Here is a 17,938-nt window from a genome sequence, read left to right on the forward strand (position 1 = left end):
CCCGCGAGGCAGCAGGGCCCGCGGGCCGCCCAGCACCGGGCCTCGCGCCGCTGACCGTGGCTCCCCAGTGCGCGGCCGGGACTCCGGGAGCGCCCGCCCCGCCCGCCCCTCCTGTCACCCACAGGCCCCGCCCCCGCCGCGGGGAGGAGCCACAGGGGGCGTGGCCGGCGGGGCGCGCGAGTGCGAGCGTGTGAGAGACTGCGCGGCAGCCCGTGAGACCGTGAGCCCACGTGTGTGAGACGGATGCGCGTGTGCGCGCGCGCGGGCCTGCGGGCCTGTGTGAGTGTGAGTGTGTGAGACTGAGGGCTTGTGTGTCAGTGTCTGTGAAACTGAGGGCCTGTGTGTGTGTGTGTGTGAGTGTGAGTGTGTGAGACTGAGGGCTTGTGTGTCACAGTGTCTGTGTCTGTGAAACTGAGGGCCTGTGTGTGTGTGTGTGTGTGAGTGTGAGTGTGTGTGAGTGTGTGTGTGAGACTGAGGGCTTGTGTGTCAGTGTCTGTGAAACTGAGGGCCTGTGTGTGTGTGTGTGTGTGAGTGTGTGTGTGTGAGTGTGTGTGTGTGTGAGTGTGAGTGTGTGTGAGTGTGAGTGTGTGTGAGTGTGACTGTGTGTGAGACTGAGGGCTTGTGTGTCACAGTGTCTGTGTCTGTGAAACTGAGGGCCTGTGTGTGTGTGAGTGTGTGAGACTGAGGGCTTGTGTGTCAGTGTCTGTGAAACTGAGGGCCTGTGTGTGTGTGTGAGTGTGAGTGTGTGTGAGTATGTGTGAGACTGAGGGCTTGTGTGTGTGTGTGTGTGTGAGTGTGAGTGTGTGTGAGACTGAGGGCTTGTGTGTCACAGTGTCTGTGTCTGTGAAACTGAGGGCCTGTGTGTGTGTGTGAGTGTGAGTGTGTGTGAGACTGAGGGCTTGTGTGTCACAGTGTCTGTGTCTGTGAAACTGAGGGCCTGTGTGTGTGTGTGTGTGTGTGACAGAGGGAATGAAGCGCACAGTTACTCTCCTTTGTTGTCCCTCTGTGTGTGGCACTGGTCTGTGTCTCAGTGTCCATAATAGTCAAACTCTGGCAAGTAATCCATATTTCTTTGTCTCTTTTGTTCCTTTTGTGTCCTCTCTAGAGTCGCTCTATGTTGGTTGAACAAGCCTTGGGAGCATTTCGTGGTGTATCTGCCTTTGTGTCTATGTCTATAAATGGGTAAGAATATATATATATAGTTTTCTAGGTGTCTTTGATAAGTTGAAACTGTGAAGTTTTTATATCTATATTAAATGACAGATATCCACTGAATGTCTAGATAATTTTTATATGAGAAAATAATTACTGAAGATAGATTTATCAACTTTTACTTCTTGTTATAGAGGAATTAGTTTATTAGCTGTAACAGTTTTCTGTTAATCCTTTTGGAAGTTCTATATATAAGATGATGTGACGTGTCATCTGTGAATAGGCAGTTTCACTTTTTCCTTTCACAAGGATGCCTCTCATTCCTTTCCTAATGGCTCTGGATTAAGCTTCCCGGATGGACATTATCGAATGACTGTGGTGAAAGCCAGCATCCTGGCCTTGTTCCTGATTTCAGGAATAAATCTGTCATCTTAAAAAAAGAGCCATGCTACTTGCTATTAGTATTGCCTAATGTTCTTTTTTTTTTTTTGTGGGGGGGGCTAGTTTCTTTCTTTCTTTTTTTGTTTTTAAGACTTTATTGGGGAAGGGGTACAGGACTTTATTGGGGAACAGTGTGTACTTCCAGGACTTTTTTTCAAGACTTTTTTCCAAGTTAAGTTGTTGTCCTTTCAATCTTAGTTGTGGAGGGTGCTGTTCAGCTTCAAGTTGTTGTCCTTTCAGTCTTAGTTGTGGAGGGCGCAGCTCAGCTCCAGGTCCAGTTGCCGTTGCTAGTTGCAGGGGGCGCTGCCCACCATCCCTTGCAGGACTCGAGGAGTTGAACTGGCAACCTTGTGGATATCGAACAGGCAGCCTTCGGAGTTAGGAGCACGGAGCTCTAACCACTTGAGCCACCGGGCCGGCCCAGTATTGGCTAATGTTCTTAATCATATTGAAGAAACTTCCTTTTAGTCCTACATTCTTGAGTGTTTAGATCATGAAATAGGGCTGGGATTTGTGAAAAGCTTTTTGTGCCTCACTGATGTGATCACATGTTTTTCCTTCATACTGTTGTTTGTTGCCTTACAGCTGCCAGTCAGTCTGTTCCCCTGCACTCTTCCCAGGATTTCACAAGGGAGTGCCTCAGCAAACAGGCCCGATGGAGAGATATCAGAAAAGCTTCTTTGAGGGGAACTCTCAGCAAACTGAGAACAGATGGAATTATATCGGTCCCTCTCATTCAATGGATTCCCTGGAGATGTGCGTGTGTGAAGGCAAAGTACAAGCTGGAACACAAGGGGAACTTTCAGAAAGACAGCCAGCAGGCTACTAACACACAGATCTTGAGATTCACCATCTTTTACCTCTTTAGAAGTTTACCAATAAAAACTACGCATTGGCTCGATTCGGGGCTCAGTCCTTGAGAGTTGAGACCCTTGGTCCCGCTCGTATTATAATCATGGTTACTGTCTTTTCCTAACCTTGTGCTGCCCTTCTCCCTCCCCACAACCCACGTCACGCTGGACACGACAGTTGTTGTTGGGTGTTCCATGCCTTGGTTTCAGTACGTTGAACAACCTTCGAATTTCTGATGTAAACACAGTTGCTTATGGTGCATAATTATTTTAATGTGTAGTTGGTTTCATATTCCTATTTTATGGAGCATTGTTACGTCTTTATAAGGGATACCGGCCTATATATTCTGTTTTGTGATGTATTTGTGATTATGATTATGGTTCACAGTTTATTGTTTATGGTTTATAGTTATAATTTAGTAGCGTTTAGGTTTTGGTTTATAGTTTTGGTTCTGGTTTCTGGTTATAAGGTTTTACAGTTTAGGTTAAGATTTAGGCTTATGGTTAAGGGTTCAGTGTTTAGAATTTAAGGGTTTTTTACGTTTGGGGTTTCAGGTTAGGGTTAGGGGGTTAGGGATCGGGTTTAGTGATATGGAATCTGTTGCTGTCCCTGACCCAGCTTCTGTTTTTGGGCCCAAGTCCGGCACCTCAGCTTCCAGGAAACTTATCTCACCTGCTTCCAGTTCAAACAGTTCCAGAGGGCTGACCCCACATCTAGTCCATTGTCTGTTCCATCCTCTGAGTGCTCTGATGGGTTCAAGCATGAGAATGTGACCCTGGCCAGGCGAAAAGCATTGAAAGCCATGACATTTCATGGGACCCAATGGGAAAGAGTGGCTGGAGAGCCTGGATGCAGGGAGAGACTGTGCGTGTGAATGGGGCCACCGAAAGGCACTTAGCAGGACGGAGTGTTGGAGAGGGGTCAGCTCACACAGTGTGACTGCGAGAACTTGAACAACTCAAGTTGCCTCTTGCAAGTATTAATGTACTGCTGCCATTAAAACAACTATTAATTAATTGTACTTCAGTAAGTGTGTCCAGTTCTTCCCAGTCAAAAAAGTCCTGGTTGACTGATTAGAATCTATAATCCCTGAGACTCCCTTTGCACGGTGTCCTCACTGGGGGTGGGGCGGGCACAAGTGGGGGACATAAGGACAGTGGGTGGGGTCAGACCTTAGGGAAGCTGCTGACCAGCTCTGTTCTTGTCCCTTCTCTGTCTCGGGAGAGGGAACCCCAGAACAATGAGAGGAGAACCAGCAGGGGAGGAGGTCCTGGATGGCTAACTGATCTGTTTGTGTTTTCCTTATTTTAGGGTCTGTTTTGTTAATGTGTGTTTCTACTAGGAAATTACCTATTTTGATGCAATAGGTTTATCTTATTTTACTTTTAATTTCTCTTTCCAGAATTGTTACAATTAATGAACAAATGTTGATGCATTATTATTCTCTAAAGTCTGTATTCAGGTTTCCACATTCAGGCTCAGTCTCAGTGCTGGTGCCTCTATCTGTTAAAGCCTTGTCATCCAACCATACAGATTAATGCTGACAGCCGGGGTACCTGGTGAGTGAATTGGGGTGTTATGATAGCAAATGAGACCAGGAGTAAAACATGAGGCCTGATAAAGATAATGGACATTGTGCCCATGATAGACTTTGTTCCCTACCCTAGATGGAAAATGTTGGTAGTTCTACGCACAGGAAGTGACTGGCTTAGATCCCTACCTTAGAAAGATCAACCTGGTTATGGCGTGGAGGTTGTACTGGATGAGAGAGGGACAGGAAGCAGGGAGACCAGTGAGAAGCCTGGTGAGAGGCGCTGTAGCCTGAGCTGAAGCTGGGACCATGAGTTTGGAGAGGAGCAGGGGTGAGAAGACCAGGGAGGGGCTGTGGTGAGCGCCGCCCTGAGGATGAAGCTGGCACAGATGCCAGAGTCAGCACTCAGCGGGCTGTGGCTGTGTGGACACCAACAGGAGAGCTCATTCTGCCAACAGGAGGCTGTTTGCTAAATGCTTGATCCTTACAGCCCATAGAGGTAGAGAAAGGACTGGGAAGGGAAGAGGGAGGGGGAGTGAGGGCCCATCACGTGTTGGGCAGGAGCCGACCTGCCTCACCTCACTGACCCCACAGCCATCCCAAGAGGGAGCGGTTATCCCCAACTGACAGGCGAGGAGACGGACTTTCTATGAAAGTCTTTGCCTGAAGTCACACAGCTAGTACTTGGAGGGGCAATCGTTAGCTCTTTGCCTGTCTGAGGCTCAGCTCCCCATCCCCCATAAGGAAGGTGCCACCCCAGACTCCCTTCTGAGCAGCCAGGAAGCCCTTGTCAGTTGTGACCTTAGAGGAAGGAAGCATGGGTAGAGCAGAGCCATGCTGTGGGCTGAGGAAGAAGAGATTTTAAAAGGCCCAAGCACAGGCAGGGGCTGCTTGTCCTCCTGTGAAGGGCTAGGCCACCTGCTCCCTCCCCACCTGTCCCCATCCCCAGCTGCCTGCCCTGGTCCCACCCCAAACCTGCCTGGGTGAGTGCATGGCAAGCTGGACCATTAGGTTATCTGCAGATTTCCTTCAAATAGAATGACTGAGATTCTACCCAACGTGCAAGGACTGTTTGTCAGGATCCCGTGTGTTCAAGCTCTACTGACCCATGCTGACCCATTTCCGACTCATTTCCAGACTCAGAACTGTTAGAATCAGTCTTCATTTCAAGTACCTGTGAACTGGAGTTAATTACTGTCTGTGCCTCATCTGGAAAATGGGAGCAGTGGGTGAGTAAGCCTGTGAAGGGCCTAAAACAGGGTTTATCTCACAGTGAGCTCAGTCCCAGGGGTCTAGATGCTCATTTTAATAAGGAGCAAGGAAACGCTCTCTTCTGCCATCTAGTGTGAGTTTCAGGAATAACACCTGTTTGTATGTAACCTGGGAAAGTTAGTCTCTGCTGCCATCTCGTGTGCATCTTGGGAATAACACCTGAGTGGAGGTCAGAGTAAGCTGTTCTTTCCAAAGGCTTCTGAGCCAATGTGTCAGACCCAGGGCTGTGCCCCAGGTACAGTCATCTATGCCCTGGGAGCTGACCGCTGGATTGTAGATTCCTGGAAGTGAAACCAGGCACATGGCTTGGCACACCTGAATTAACTGCCTTCCTACTGTCTCTTACCTATGCTGCCTTAGGCCACTCTCCCCTCTTGCCTGCCAATCTTCCCGAAGGCCATTTTTGAATTAACACTGTGCTTAGAGAGCCTCCGTAAGACAGCACATCTGGGGGAAGTACAGTGCAAACCCAAGATTTATTTTTCATGTTAAAGAGGCAGCCCAGGAGTACCAGACAAAAAGGAACCCAGGTCTGAGAGCAGAAAGCCTAGGCATAGAAAGACCATGTTGAGACCTGCAGGAGCCAGACTGCAGTCCTCAGGGAGAGCTTGGGAGGCAGGCTGTGGTGGGAACCCAGGCTCTGGCCCAGGTGCTGGGGCTTAAGGGGCCTTGGGGGCTCCATCCCAGGTGCAGCATTTGCAGGGGGAGCTGAACACCAGGCTCCTCTGTCAGCTTTGCTGGAACAGCCTCCCCCTCCTGCAGAGCTGTGGTAGCTGGACCTGCCTGGTGGGTTGGGGTAGAGTCCCTCAGCTTTGCCCTGGCTTAAGGTGTCTCATGCAAAGCTGGGGCCACTCTTGGGTCTGGAGGGCTAGCCTGGTGTGGGAACTTCAGTCTTGGGGGGACTATAAGCATATATAGAAGACCTGGGAAAACAGTGCAGAGTCAGATAAGGACACCTCGAGAGATCCCAAACCCATAGGCCACTCACAGTCAGCAACCGTGGGCTGGTAGTGAGACAGGTTAGTTAGCATGTCGTTAGGTAGACAGGAAGGTCCCTGGTGGAATAAACAGAAAAGCATCCATATCCTGAAACTCCAGGTTCTGGAATGTCTCCTTTACTCAAGGACAGAAATATGAGACCACACCTGAGGTTAATAGATTACCTCAAATCTCTTTTTGCCAGTCAAAGGAGCAGCAGATCTGATAGATAGGAATGGGTTGGTTCCGTAATCCCTTCAGGATGGGCAAACACGACAAACTTGATAGATGAATTCAATCAGAAGGCTGCAGCCCCCTTCCCCAAGCAGGCAAGGGAAGGTATAAAAGTAAGAGCTTTTGCCTCAGTCGCTGGGTACCCCCATTCGAGCCCTCCTCTCACTGGGGAGCTGCAACCTCTTCTCCTTCCTCTAATAAATTATCTTCCTTTACAACTCTGCCTCTCCCTGGTCCGTGTGTCCATTCTTTGGCTTCACGAGACATGATTCCGGCCCACACCCAGAAACTGTTGACAGATCCCACCTTATTTGGGGACTCACAAAAAATATTCCTACATTAGTAGCAGCTCAGCACCCCACACCCTACATACTTTGTCTATTTCTGTCCTTGTCTGATCTTCTCCTTTAGTCTCGGTCAACATTGTCTGCCTAGGTTCAAGATATTCATGAAACATCTGCTATTGTCACCATCCTGCAGTGACCCTTTCAAGCCCCCAAGTGATCTTACTTCATCCCTAGCTCCGGATGTCTTATCTCAGGTACCCATCTTGCCTTTCTAAGTCCCTACCTCTCCTTCATGTCAGGTCTCTGACTCGCCGGTGTGCAGGGTTCCCGTATGTGTGTATTAAATCTACTTATTTTCTCTTGTTAATCTTTCTCATGTCTATTTGATTATTAGAGCAGCCAGAAGAAATTTGAGGGTAGAGGAAAATTTGTCCCTCCATCACCTAAGCAAGTAATCAAATAGTTAATGAAAGGGGAACTTTGGGAGTATATCTACATCACCCTGTCATGAAATAGGATTCAACAACTTAACTAAAGTAACTTATTCTTAGGACTGAGTGAATAGATTAATGAAATATGTGACAATCTTCCAACTTCTGGATGTGAAACTTTTATTACAGTTTCAAAGGCGGGAATGAAGAGGACCAAAAGTTTTGCCTGTGGGGATATTGACTTTAAGTTGGTTGTTGGGAGACAAAAGACTCTGAAACAGCCTGTGACCCTCCCTCTTTCCTGCCTAAGAGATTAAAATGAAAGACCTGGTTTAGGAGGGGAACTTGGGGTAAACTCCTTAGCATAAGGAGGGAAGACGCCCAGTATAGCCTGTTGACCACCCTTCCCCTGTGTACCATTATTTTCTAGGTGGCCTAACAATTTACCTTCCATGAGTGTACCACTCTTCCTAAATTACCTGCAAAGCACCCAATCTTACCTCGCTGCCTTTGGAATTTTTACATGTATGGGAATTCCCCATGTGCATATACAAAAATTCGATTTTATCTTAATCTGATTCTATTAATTTTATGATTAGCTGAGCTAGAAGAAGTTATCACCATAGGCAGAGAGCACAAGGTCACAAGGAGAAAGGGGGAAGAAAGGAAGATGTGAGGGGAAACAAAGAAAACAGAAATGCAATCATTCTGAAGAAAAGGTTCAGCTGCAGCTAATTGTGAGGGATTATAACCTATCAGAATTCCAGGCAGGGAAAATTCCTAAGACAAGGTGCAGCTACAGGTAATTGTGATGGATCACAATAGTATTAGCATTGCAAGCATGAAAAATCTCTACCTCTTGTGTCCCCGTGACAGTTCCTACAAGGAATCCCTCTTCCCGGTGGGAAGGAGGCATCCAGAAAGACACGCCCTGGGAACGCCCTGGAAACGCTCAGAGATCACCTCCCTGGAATATTTCCCCTCCCCTTCAGATATAATCCTAAATTTTCTTTGTTCCAGCACAGTTGCTCTCCTGGTGGTCTTGTGCATGCCTGCATTTTGGAAATATATTTTCTTTCTTTTAGTAAATCCTTGGCCGGCTTGCCTTTGTTCATGATGCATTGTTCCTACGTCCTGGAATGCCTTCCTGGGATGATACAAAGACCTCATCTCCTCTAACACTCAAGATGAGAGCAAAATAATTTTTTTAAGCCCCCACAGTATTGGGGAGACTGCAAGGAGAATTACTGCCTGGGGCACTGCTAGCGCCTGGAAACCGCTGCAGCTGGGAGCTCAAGGACGTCTGCAGGCAGAGGTAAGTGGTGTTTTTGTTCACCCTGTCATCCTTTCCTGGTCTATTTCTGTGGGGTTGGGCGAATTTAGAAGTGCTGTGAGTCCTTTTCCTCTTCTACAAGTAGATTGGCAGGAAAACATGTTTTGTGAAGCCAGCTTCTCAGGAGTAGCGACTCACAGGTTTTCTTTATTGATTCTGTCCTCTCAGAAGTGGTCATTTTTTTCTGTGTCTATGTGTCTTATGCCGTTTGTCATAAAAAGAAAAAAATGCCACAGGGACAGAAAGCCTTTTGCCTCCTTGGTTAAGCTGTAAAAAGGCTTATTGGTTTGAGTAGCTATTAAAATCCTTTCATCAGTGGCCAGACTGTGGCTACTTTGAATTGAAAAACTGCTAATTTTGAAAATGTGTTAAGAGAACTCTCATGACAAACAGCTGTTTTATTGGAACCTAGAGAAAGACCACACGTGTAATACAAACGAATTCAAGGAAATTTAACTTTTTAATTAGTTCTTCAGCTTGTTGGGTCTTAAAAATGCTAATATCAACATTAGGTTTAAAAAAGGCAGAAGGGAAAATTAAGAGATGTGCAAATTTTTAAAAACTGCATGGCGATCTAAGAGTATGAGAATTGCTATGTTGGAACAGGTTTTAAAGATTCTAATACCTGATCAGAAACTTGACAAAAATGGAAGCTGATTTTTTTAGTCTTATAGAAATTAGAGTCTTAGCATTTCCCCCAGGTCCTCTGCCAAGCAGATCAGAAATGTAAACACAGCCCACAACTGCCTGACGCCACAGAGCTAAACAAAGGAAAAGAAATTGCAAAAGGGGCACTTTAAATAATGGGCCTCCCTCATCCAGCCTGGCTCCCCTTTTCCTGCCTCCTTAAAGATTGTGCAGCAGAAATAAAATCCTGAGCACAACCCTCTTAGCAGTGGACAGGAAGACTCCATGCAGGAGCCTCACAAAACTTGACCTCCCACATGTGTTCAGCTTTCCCTGAATTACCTGTACATCTCCCATTTTTATATCTAAAATCAAAGAACCCACTCCCACCCTTGTCTAAAATGTCATATTTAACTGATTGCTCCAGTCTTTGGAAATTGCATGCTTGTGTGAATGTCAGTTGCGCGTGTATTACAATTCCTGGTCTCTGCAGTTGGGTAAAGTGAGAAGTCGTGCGAGTCCTTTCTTTTCTGAATTTAGATTGGCAGAAAAATATTTGTGAATCAACTTTTTCACCTAGAGACTCTAGAGTTTCCTTTATTCTTTTCTCCCAGAGATGTTCATTTCTTTCTGTGTCTGTGTCTTATGTGTCCTTTGTTACAAGAAGGAACTAACATGGGAACAGAACACAGGCACAGGCTCCCCTAAGTCTGTCCTTGGAGCCAGCCCCACAGGCTGGGGAGTTAAGCGGTTCTGTCAAGACCGGCGTCTGCGGAGACAAACTTTGCTGTGGGTCCCTCTGTAAAAATCTCTGTAGGTTTTTCTTTCCTTCTCGTTCTGTGTCCCGGGAGCTTGGCTTTGTGACCGAGGAAGCTAATCCTCTCTGGTCCCCACCATCGGCCAGGTGCACTTACTCCATTGGGCCTGGTGGCCAGGGGGAGAAGCTGGGGTTCCCAGTGCGCCTCTGCCTGGCTGTGCCAGCTCCCGGGGGAGTGTGTCCTGAGGGGCCTCTGCCCATAAGGGGCATCTGTCCTCCCAGCCTTCCTCACCCGTTAGTGCTGGTCAGATCCCGGTCCAGTAGCACCTGCTGGGGCCACAGATTAGTGAGTTTGGGGCTGGAGGTGCCTCCCATTTTGTGGGAGACTTGAGACACCCTGTCCACCCCACCATCCCTACTGCCTGGGTGACGAAGTTCTGTGCTTTCTCTGACAGTTTTGGGGGTGACCCTTTGGCTGTGGGAGGGCTGCTTCCTCTGTACTCTGTGTGGAGGGGCCTCTGGCTTCCTGGCCTGAGCTGTAAAGAGGCTGGTTGGTGTCTCACTATTTAGACCTCACTGTCCATGTACAGACGATGGGTCCTTGGAATGGGAAAAACTTATAAATTTACATTGTGTTATAGAGCTCTTGTGACAACCAGCTGTTTTCTTGGTAAAACATCTTATTGTGTTCTCTATAGTTATTACTAATTCTGTTAATTTGTGATCTCTGTGTGAAACCAATTTGTTTTTTGTGGGGTAAGATGTTTTGTATCTGTGGAGGGTGTTACCAGTTTGTGATATTTGATTGGTTTGAACAAATTAAATGCTTACATAAATTAAGAAATAAAATACAAACTAACCCAAATGCTTTTCAGGATCAGATGATGTGAAATATTTGATATTAAAGCTGGTTTTAGTTTGGGTTTATCACATAGTCATATCTGTTAAAGTTATTAACATAAAATATATATCTTTTAATTGGTTTTCTAAAAATAAGTTTGTTGTCTGTGTAAAAAAAAGTGTCAAGAAAATAGCTCCGGTAATAATTGATTTTGACATCTCAAATTTTTAACTAATATGTAAGATAGATACAATGAAAATAAAAGATATTTATGTAAACTTTTTAGGAATAATTATATTGTACATAAGCATTGAAAAGGTTTTTTACTATTGTTTGGTCATTTGAAACTTTACAGTTTTGTTATCTAAATTAATGATGGGTATGTATTTAATGTCTAGACTATTTCCTAATAGGATAAAGTAATGAAACACTGATTACTGAAGATAGATTTATCAACTTTTTGGTATTTATTGTAGAGGAACTAAATATATTGATGTATTAGTAAACATATCTTCTGTTACATTAAAATTTTTATGTGTGCTATGGGGATATATGTTTCTAGAAATTATCAATATGTTCATAATTGCTTCAATCTAAAGAATCCTGGTGTAACTGCAGAATTGCTTACTTAGTTTTTACTACAGGTTAAGATGGACACTTGAATTGTTTATGTGTCTTTGCTGTTGTGAATAGCCCTGCTGCAGATTCAGGTATTAGCTTTTCACCCATTTTCTTCCCCCCCTGTTTCTTCTGCGCTCCCCCCACCCCCCCACTCCGGTTCAAGCCGTTGTTTCTCAGTCTAGTTGTGTAGGACACAGCTCCCTGTCCCATGCTGGTATTATGAGCCTTGCGCTCCCCCCCACTGAGGCAGTCAGTCGCCAGTCTCTGGCCGGCCGCTCACAGCAGTTCACCCGTTTTAAATCTTGGAGGGCATATATTTCTAAAAGTGGATTTATTGAACCACATGGTATTTTTTTTTGGCGCGGTGGAAATTTCAAAGTATTGTGTGCAGAGGCCACACCATTTTAATTTTTTTCAAGCAATGCTTTAGGGTTCTAATCTTTCTACATTGTTGCTGCGCCTTGTTAGTTTTAGTTTTCTGGATTGATAGCGGTGTAGTGTGTGTGAGGGGGGATCACACTGTGGTTTTCATTTCATTTGCATCAGGACTGAGGATGGGGAACATCTTACTGTGCTTGTTGACCACTTGTATGTCTCATCTGGAGAAGCTCTAGTGAAGTCTATTTTACAATTTTAGTCGCTTGTCTTTTTATTCATGAGTTGTACAAGTTCTTTATCTACTGTGGATAGCAGACTCTTGTCATATATATAATGTGTACCTATTTTCTTCCATTTTATGGGCTAATTTTTCACTTTCTGGGTAGTGCCTTTCGATGCACGTATGTTTTTAATTTTAAGGACAGCCAATTGGTCTATGTTTTTGTTGCTGCTTGTATGTTGTGTGAATTCTAAACCATTGCTAATCCAAGGCCATAAAAATGTATCTCCATGTTTTGTTCCATAGTTTATACTTTTACCTCCTATATTGAAGCCCTTCATCTATTTTTAATTCATTTTTGTATGTGGTGAGAGGCTAGGGTCCAATTTCATTTCTCTTAATGTGCATGGCCAGTTGCCCAGCACCATTTGTTGGAAAGATCCTTGTTTACCCAATGTCATGTTGTCTGTCATGTATCAGAAATCAATGGACTTGTCATCAAGTTCCTATTTGATACCAGCTACCGACAGGTGACTACGAGGGACCCAATCTGCTGAGCCCTGTAAGGCGCTAGATCATTTCTATCTTTGACCCTATGAGGAACGTAGTATTCTGCCCCCTGTAGTTAAGGGAACTAGAGTTTGGAATTATTAAGTAATTTGCCCAATTTCACATAACTATTAATGGTGGAACTTCAATGATAAAATAACTAGCACGTGTGTCGCTGATCTCAATACCATAATGCCTGACACATGGCAGACGTCTTATAAAATTAGCTATTCTAAAAAGTAAATATGTCTAACCATTGGTTTTCTCTCCAGAGACAAAATCACTCTGACCTCCTTTGAATATTGTCTGTTTCCCTCTGTCATTGTGTTGATGACACAACAACTTAAAATGACACAGCTACTAAATAGAAATTAGAATTTCAAGGGAAGAAAGTAATTATGTTAAAAAAAGTCATGTGGCATGCAAATTACATGCACCATCTCATTTAAATTTCACAGTAAATCTGTTCATATGTATTAATTTCCTTTCCCTTCATGAACTCAAAGTGACATGGGCCAGGTTGCACAATAAGAAATGGAGGAGCCCGGGTTCAAACCCAGATCACTTTGGCTCCAGAATCCAGAGGCTGCACTATTTTCTGCAACTGCTTGCTTCCTCCACATCTGGCTGAGGATCTTGGCAGTTTCGTAAGAGGATGGGAAAGCCCTGAGGAGTTAAAGACCCCAGCATCACAGTCTCCAAAGCTAGAGGCACACGGGAAGTCAAAGTATCTTCTTAACATTCATCTATTCATTAAGCACACACTGATTTAGTTAACTTTATTCTTAGCTAAATTGTAAACTATGTTGCTAGTGTCTCAGCAGCTGTACAGGAATCAGGTAAAAACAAAGTAATGGTGTGTATAAGTAGCTACGGGTTGCTGTTGGTAACTTACTCCCAGAATGAGATGAATTTAAGAGATGGATGGCAAGGGAATACAGATTCCACAGATTTGGGGCTTCAATTGGTTTGAAAAACCAACTGCTCTGGCTTCATCCATTAGGAATTACATTTTAGATATTTTTAGTGAGAAAGTTCCCTCATCACACAGCCCTATGGAAAAGGATTAGATTTAGGATGTTAGACCTTACAAAGAAATTAATTCTATCCTGACTGCCTGTTATGCATTGAATTGTGTCCTCCCAACTCTTGCTTTGAAGTTATATCCCCCAGGACCAGAACGTGGAGTTTTTTGGAAAAATGGTCTTTACAGAGGTCATGAAGTTAAAGTGAAGTCATTAGGTCACCAATCCAATATTGCTGTTGTCATTTTTTCTAAAAAGGGGAAATCTTGACACAGACACACATAAAGATGATGTGAAGACACAGATAGAAGGTAGATCTACAAATGAAGGAGACAGGCCTATAACACATTCTTCACTCACAGCCCTCAGAGGGAAACGATGCTACCAACACCTTGATTTTGGGCGTGTAGCTTCCAGAACTGTGAGACGATAAATTTGTTTTTTAAGCTCACACTCTGGTAGTTGTTACAGCTGGCTTAGGAAACTAAGACACTGCTCTATTTAAAACTGCAGGTACCCCACTGACATTGCCAATCCTCTTTACCTTGTTATTTTAATTTTTTTCCATAGTTCTTGTCACCTTTAAAAAAATCTAGCCATATCATTTACTATGTGCTCCCCTGTCTCAATGAATTCGTCACAAGGAATCTTAGTTACCGATGTATCCTCTGTGCCAAATAATCGTGGCTGGATCATACTTGGCATTCAATAAATGTTTCTCAAGTGTTGAATGAATCGATGAAGAAATCAACATTCATCCAGTAAATCTGGAATGGGGAGGTGTCATAAGTTTATCACCAGAGCCAATATGTAAACACATAGTCATCTTTTAGCAAAGAGGAAGGGGAGAGGGTAGTTATGGATAATGAAGACCCAGTGTTTGGCACATGGAGATACATCCTAACAGCTAAATCACAATATATATAAAGGGTGGTATATGTGGAAGTGGGTAATCAGAGTGTAAATGTGCATGAAATACCAAAGGAATGAAAATAACCAGTACTATTTTGAAAAACAATATAAAGGGCTTTGACCTACTTCTTCTCAAGGCTCACAGTAATGCTGTAAGAACCAAGACAGTGATGTATTGGCCTAGTGTAATTTGCTAGGAGTTGGAAAACAATAGATCATAGTCCACATCTGGCCTGCTGTCCACTATATATATATATGTATATATATATATTTTTAAAGATTTTATTGGGGAAGGAGAACAGGACTTTATTGGGGAACAGTGTGTATTTCCAGGCCTTTTTTCCAAGTCAAGCTGTTGTCCTTTCAATCTTAGTTGTGAAGGGTGCCGTTCAGCTTTAAGTTGTTGTCCTTTCAGTCTTAGTTGTGGAGGGTGCAGCTCAGCTCCAGGTCCAGTTGCCGTTTCTAGTTGCAGGGGGCGCAGCCCACCATCCCTTGCGGGAGTCAAACTGGCAACCTTGTGGTTGAGAGGATGCCCTCCAACCAACTGAGCCATCCGGTAGCTCAGCGGCAGCTCAGCTCAAGGTGCCTTGTTCAATCTTAGTTGCAGGGGGTGGAGCCCACCATCCCTTGCGGGACTCAAGGAGCTGAACCGGCAACCTTGTGGTTGAGAGCCCACTGGCCCATGTGGGAATCGAACCAGCAGCCTTCGGAGTTAGGAGCATGGAGCTCTAACCGCCTGAGCCACCGGCCCGGCCCCCTGTCCACTATATTTACCCTGAACATTTTATTATGAAAAAGTTCACATGTATATAAAATTTGAATTTTAGTTATAACTATAATCCTAAATTGAAGACATTATTTGTTGGACTTGCACCGATGGTACAAAAGCAATAGTAAAACTATTGGCATTCCTTATGCATCAATGAAATTGTACCAGAGGTTATTAATTAGGAGCTAAGTTATTCTTGATCACCACATTCACAGTTTAAAAAAAACCCTTAACTTGTGGATGTCCTTAATGGAACATTAAAAATTAATTTTATTAAACCTCAATTTTTGATTACCTGTCTTATAAAATCTGTGTAACAAATATTCTGTGATTTATATTGAAATTCTATTGTCTCAAGAAAGAGCACTTGTGTGTTCATTAGATTTGGAAGCTCAACTTTGCATAAAGAAAATTCATGCAAAACAAATGACAGCATTTCTTGGAAATGTAAAATGGGACTGCAAATGAAAAACAGAATTTTGGAGAACTTGTATCTGCCACTGTGAATGTCACAGCTTCCAAGTACTTAAGACTGATGATAGTGATGAATATGATTTGATGTAAAATGAAATGTGTTCACATTCATGAGATCTGCATAGGTCACTGAACCCATAGTTTTTTGAAATAACCAGTGCATGATGTTACAAAATCATGCACGAAACAACGATTTAAAGTGCAAGCTAGACCAATGGATTGTAATAGAATACAGCAAAAAAAGTTTGCCTGTGTAAAAAAAATACAGACCCTCGCACAAGACTGAATGGGGAGGGCCTGTAGGGGGCGCTCTCACTGCTACATGGATGGCAAAGCCCTACAGGAAGAGCCCCTTGGTTATCACAGCTCTCCAAATTCCTTCTAGAAAAGAATCTCCCCTTTTCTGCTGGGGACTGGCAGCACGGCTGTCCACGGCTGCATGTGCTGGGTGGGAATTCTCTCTTTCCTCGCAAATAAATCTTTTTCTTGGTTGTTGGAGGAATAGCTAGTTGACTCTTTTTTTAACGTAAATACCGGTATGATCTCAGATTGCACACTGCAACTAAATTACCCCTGTTTAGCCTGTACTGTCTGAGAGCAATATCCGCAATTATCTGATAAGCATATTAAACTACCTGTCCTTTTCCAACTACATACTTGGTTGTGTCCAGGTTTCCCTTATGCATTTCCACAAAGACAACACGTCGATTGAATGCAGAAGCAAATAATGAGAATCCAGCTGGTTTATATTAAGCCTGGCATTCAAAAGATTGTCTTCCAGGGCAATGGAAATATTGTTAATCTGTATAAGATGACTGTTGAAAAACTATCAAATTACTCAAAACCATTGAGGTTAAAAAATTGCTCTTTTTAAAGGAGACTTGTTGAGGTATAATCTCTATATTCCATAAAATTCATCATTTTAATGTGTATCACTCAGTCATTTTTCAGCATAATCATTCCCCTTTAATTATGGTGACACATTCCAACACGCCCAATGGGTGCCTGAAACCTCAGATAGTACTGAACCATACATATATATTCACTTAAAGGAAGAACTTTATGGCTGTTCTTTGGTGTATCAGAATTGCCAGCATCACTATTCTTGTACTTTGGAGCCATAATTAAGTAAAACGAGGGTGGCTTGAACAAAAGCACTACAGTACCGCTGCAGTCCACCTGATAACCCAGGTGACTAATAGGCAGGGAATATATGCAGCGTGTGTACATTGGAGAAAGACGTGATTTATGTCCTGGGTGGAAAAGAACGTAATGGCACAAGATTTCATTATGCTTCTCTGAATGTTGTGCAATTTGAACCTTATGATTTATTTTGTGGAATTTTCCATGTAATATTTTTCAACGGAAGTTACCGCAAACAGTGAGAAAACATGGATCAAGGGTACCCCAGTATTCACACAGTTGTGCAAATATCACCACTGTGAGATTCCAGAATATTGTCATCACTGCAAAGTGAAACCCTGTCGCCATTCACAGTAACTCCTGTCCTCCCCCTATCCCCTGGCTGCCATTACTATACTTTGTGTTTTTATGACTGTACCTAATATGGATGCTTCTATATAAAGAGAATCATACCATAGGTGGCCTTTTCTATCTGGCTGTCATTTAGCATGTTTTCAAGGTTGCTTTGCATTGGTCTGAGCTTGTCTGTCATGATGCTATTGCCTGTGGAAGCCTGGGGTCCTTGTCTGGACTGTACTACTTGTGACGAGCCCCTGTAGACATTTCCCTGACCAGAACCAATGTGGCTGGACCTGCCCTTGGAATTACTACGATCGCAAGAAAGACCTCAGCAACTACTACCAGGGAACTTTGAGGGGAAAAAAACAAGGTTTATTATTCACAGGTCGTGGATGGTCCATGCCTGTACCGGGCCACATGGTAATGTCCTGGGTAGAGAGGGAGTGCATTTGCAGACCTGAGGTTATTCCTTTATAGGGGTAGACATTGGGAGTACCTTGGGTTTCACAGCCTCAATGTTTATTGGGTCACCGAAGCAGGCAGTTATGTTAACCTGTGCTTTTTTAAAAGGGGAAGTTCATGGGTGAGGCAGCCTGGCTCTCTCTGTGACTGTGTAGCTGGCCAAATACGTTTCAGATGGATGTCTTAAAGTTGATGCCTCAGCAATCAAGAGCTTAATGCCAAACAGCTACATTACAGTAAAACAAAACAAAACTAATTTTCAGGCTCTTATACCACAAAAGTTCATCTTTGTAGTTAGAGTATTTATCAG

At 43.9% G+C, this 17,938-nt stretch overlaps 1 long non-coding RNA gene across 5 annotated transcripts; it reads left to right on the plus strand.

Moving 5' to 3' along the window:
- Nucleotides 1-130: 130 nt before the first annotated feature.
- Nucleotides 131-2,494, plus strand: LOC141572773 (uncharacterized). 5 transcript variants are annotated; one of them, XR_012498274.1, is made up of 3 exons: nucleotides 131-220; nucleotides 1,106-1,182; nucleotides 2,179-2,494. It is a non-coding gene; the product is annotated as an uncharacterized LOC141572773 (long non-coding RNA). The 5 variants fall into 5 exon arrangements; XR_012498276.1 differs by having other exon boundaries at nucleotides 140-230; XR_012498273.1 differs by having other exon boundaries at nucleotides 193-285.
- The last annotated feature ends 15,444 nt before the right edge of the window (nucleotides 2,495-17,938 follow it).

This window comes from Rhinolophus sinicus, linkage group LG07 (assembly GCF_036562045.2).
Source record: "Rhinolophus sinicus isolate RSC01 linkage group LG07, ASM3656204v1, whole genome shotgun sequence".
Classification (NCBI taxonomy): domain Eukaryota; kingdom Metazoa; phylum Chordata; class Mammalia; order Chiroptera; family Rhinolophidae; genus Rhinolophus; species Rhinolophus sinicus.